This window comes from Hippopotamus amphibius, chromosome 3 (assembly GCF_030028045.1).
Source record: "Hippopotamus amphibius kiboko isolate mHipAmp2 chromosome 3, mHipAmp2.hap2, whole genome shotgun sequence".
In the NCBI taxonomy this organism is placed as follows: domain Eukaryota; kingdom Metazoa; phylum Chordata; class Mammalia; order Artiodactyla; family Hippopotamidae; genus Hippopotamus; species Hippopotamus amphibius.
This window is the reverse complement of record NC_080188.1, coordinates 76,666,866-76,670,877: the sequence shown is the minus strand read 5'-3', so window position 1 is coordinate 76,670,877 and position 4,012 is coordinate 76,666,866.

Below are 4,012 nucleotides of genomic sequence, written 5' to 3'. Positions count from 1 at the left end.
CTTTGACTCACAATAGCATCATCTACATTTTACCTGGCCAAGTTGAAATTTTTTCTGGAAAAAAAAAAAACCACCCAATACTATATAACTGCTTTTGTGCCATTTTAATATTCTGTTATCAAACATACTACTAATGACAAAAAAGGTGAACTTATATAAACCTCGTGGGGCAGGAATTATCACTAAATATTCATGTTGTATGGATTTTATTTTATTTTATTTATTTATTTTTATTTTATTTTATTTTTTTATTTATTGGCACACGGGCTTAGTTGCTCCGCAGCATGTGGGATCTTCCTGGAGCAGGGATCGAACCCATGTCCTCTGCATTAGCAGGCGGATTCTTAACCACTGCGCCACCTAGGAAGCCCTGTATGGATTTTAAAAGTTCATAAATTTAGTAACCAACTAACCAAAATATTATAATGAAGGAAGGAAAACCAAATAGTCTAGAGTTTCATTCTGATGGTTCTTTTTCAAGGAAAATTTCGACTTGCTCATCATCTTCTAAGTCTTCCCTGATTAACAATGGTGACATTTAGTGAGTTTTCTAACACACTACACGAGTCACAGTGGTACCCCAAGGTGTATCCCTTAGATGAGGATAACTGGACTTTATGAGGAGTGTCAGGAAGTCCGGCTTAGGAAGTGTGTGTTTGTGAAGCCCCACGTGGCTTTCTCGGGCTCCGGGAGCAGCTGAGCTCCACCCTCTGCATGGATGTATAGATCACAGGAGTGGCTTCTCTTCTCGAAGCCCTTGCAGTTCACTAGTTCTTGGCAGCAGCGTTGTGACTTCTATGATAGCAGTCTACTGGGTGAGTGTGATGTTAGAATTGTTTTCACTGGGACTTCCTAGGTGGTGCAGTGGTTAAGAATCCGCCTGCCAATGCAGGGGACACGAGTTCGAGCCCTGGTCTGGGAAGATCCCACATACTAAGGTGCAACTAAGCCTGTGTGCCACAACTACTGAAGCCCGCATGCCTAGAGCCTGTGCTCTGCAACAAGAGAAGTCACCACAATGAGGAGCCCATGCACCACAATGAAAAGTAGCCCCCGCTCGCTGCAACTAGAGAAAGCCTGTGTGCAGCAACAAAGACCCAATGCAACCAATAAATAAATAAATTAATTAAAAAAAAAGAATTGTTTTCACTGATTCTTCCTGGTTTTTTTTCTGCATTAAAGACTGAATTACATGAACATTGAGGATCACATGTATGTTTTTCACTAGCTTTTGTCTTCAGTGTATACTGGGTAATGGCCACTAGAGCTTAGGGAAGGAGGTAAACAGCCATCCTAGTGATTATGAAGAGACAATTCCCTGCTAGGCTACACTGTGATAGCTACTGTTAACTGCGGCTGTACCTGTGCAAGAAAGTGTATTCATTTTAATGGAATCTGGTATTGTTTTAGTAAAATGTCTGCCAATTTTGGAGCTCAGTTTGGAACACAGCACATTTTTACCCACCTACGGAAATTAACAGTAATTATGCTTTTGACAAAAGTGAAGTCAGGATTTTTTTTTTATAGAAAAGAATTATCCTTTTAAGATAGAGGAAGATGAACTCATTTAATCCTTACAACAACCCTAAGAGGTAGCAACTCTCCATTGTTAAATATTTATTTAGCACTTGCTTTGTCAGGTACTCTATGTATATTACCTAACGTAGTCATTTCAAGAACTCTGGGTGAATACTATTGTCAACCGCATTTAATAATAAGGAAACTGAGGCACTGGGAGATTAAGTACTTTGGCCAAACTAAAATTAAATGACGAGAATCTGTTTTATGTAAAACAAAGAGCACCTACTGTAACATTTCTAACAACATCTACCAATTACTGAGTGCCAAGCAATTTAAATACGGTCTCTCATTTAATTATTTCAGCAACCCTGTAAAGTAGTTATTCTTACCCTGATTTTACAGATGAGGAAACTGGTGAATACAGAGGAGAAATGACCTGCCCCCAGTCATATGGCTGGTTAGTGACAGAGCTGAGATTTGACTCTACAGGTATCTAAGTCAAAACCTGTGCTTTTGACCAGGTCTGGGGTCCAGCACAGTAGAATCACAGGTGGGAAGGACCAATGGCATTTCTGAGCTTAATAAAAGGAGCATGAATTTTTTTTTTAAGGCCACAAATATTTTACTATATTACACAGCTTCCAGTACAGCTGCATAATATAGTAAAGGTGAACAATACCTTGGAAATTGGTCTCTATATCATAGCCAATGGTACAACAACATAAGGAACACAAGGGAGGTTTTCTAATGCTTTTTATGACTACATTTATAACACTTAAAAGCAATTCAAACTGAGATGAAATGCACAGAAAAATTTAGAGCTAACAAGTGCCACCCATTCTCTGCCTTGTTTGTAATACGGTGTGCGTGTGCCCCACTGCTGCTTCCATTGTACCACAAATGACAGGTTTGTTATTCCCTGTAACAGCTTACTAAGGGAAATTATGGAATTCCTCCTCTGATTCTAAAAACAGTTTTTCATCTGATAGGGTGGTTTCATGGTGGTCCTTTTTAAAATTAGGTGAATTGACTGGATGACCTTTCCAAGTTTCTCCTAATCCTTAAATATGAGGTAGGTACGTTAATAACACAAACCTTTAAAAAAACACACAGGAATGTTTGCTAAAATAATAATCAAGAAATTTGATTCTAGATAGGTGGGTAAGTCACAATGAAAGCTGACATACTGTGTCAAATATTCTCAGAATAAAATATGTTTGAAATTTCCAGAATGACATTTTGTGCAATGGAGAAATTTTATGGTTAGAAATAACTGTATTCAAATGTACATAGTTATAAGTACCATCAAATAGTCTAAAATACGTTCAAAGAATTAACTACAGTGGGTGCTTTAAAGACTAACATAAAATATCACAAGAGCATGATAGCAGTAATAAGACCATGGGAGAAGACTGAACCTTTTATAAGGTTTGTACAGCCTCATGTACTCACAACTTTCACATAATAACAATAATGGCACGCAGACTCTGAATACTTCCCAGGTATCATCAGGGCAGCAAAATGACTTTCCTGAGTTATCTCATTCATCCTCAGCAACCCCATAAAGTTAATATGTCAATTCCATTTTTCCCAGCGAGGAAACTGAAACTGAGAGAGGTAGGTTATTTGTCCAAACTCACACAGCCAATAAGTAATTGATCCAGGTTTAAAGTTTAAACCCACCAGGCCCAATGCCAGAACCCAAGCTCTTAATCACTGTGCCATGCTTCCTCCAGAGGACAAAACCTGTTCCTTACCATCAAGAATAAAGTAGATTTTTATGATGCTAATATGAAGCCAAATGGCCAAGAAGGAAGAGAAGTAAAAAACCTTTGATAATATTCAAAGTGAGTAACGCTTCAATCGTTCTGACCTCATGTGGGTCTTTTTGGGGTTTAGTCCTGCGGATGACTGGACCTTCATTCTTTGCAGCTGATTTCCCCAGTTCCCTTTGGGCTCTCCTACCTATCATGGGGGATCCACGAGTCTAGACAAGCAGACTTTAAAGTTGTGTTCACATCCCTACCCATTCCAACTGTTTTGTTACTCATGTGCATGGCCATTTCAGAAATTCCTAGAACAGTCTGGCACGCTAAATGTCAATCATGATTTTCAGCTCTTAGAAACCCACTGTGTATTATTCTAGCTTCAAGTAAGATTTCAAAAATGTGGTGACTCTTGCTTACATTTTCTCTGGAAACTCAGAGAATAGAGAATCAAAGAAAATGTTTTAAGGGGCATGATCTTTTTCTGTCCTCCTCAGCTTTCTCTTCTTGTGACTGATGAGAAGACACCATCTTACAGGCCACCATGTATAAGAACAGAAGGAAACGGAGCTGAGTAACATACGACAGTTACCTTACAAATGCTGCTGACTGCCTGACCTTTGCCATCTATATCTAACGCGCTTCGACTTTCCAAGCACAGTTCACAGATAAGGAGGCCGAGGGCATCGCAAGAGAATTACTGAAAATATAAGCACACAAGTGAC